The following is a 265-nucleotide window of genomic DNA, read 5'->3' on the forward strand; positions in this document are numbered from 1 at the left end:
CCCTAAGGAACATTCATAACAAGTTTGTTTTAATTGGTCCAGTAGTTTAAGAGGAGAAAAGTTTTGAAAAATTGTTAACGATGATAGTGGACAATGACAACGATTGGAGATGATGACACAAAGTGATGGTAATAGCTCGCATTGCCCTTTGGACCAGATCAGGTAAAATACTGGAACCAGTGTATGAATATACAGTGTATTAGAAAACAATCTGGAACCATCAAAGAACAGGCAGTTTTAACAAATGATGAAGAGAAACCATTCA

This window comes from Perna viridis, chromosome 12 (genome assembly GCF_037379345.1).
Source record: "Perna viridis isolate PV_CMFRI_1.1 ecotype Kerala chromosome 12, ASM3737934v1, whole genome shotgun sequence".
Taxonomy (NCBI): Eukaryota; Metazoa; Mollusca; class Bivalvia; order Mytilida; family Mytilidae; genus Perna; species Perna viridis.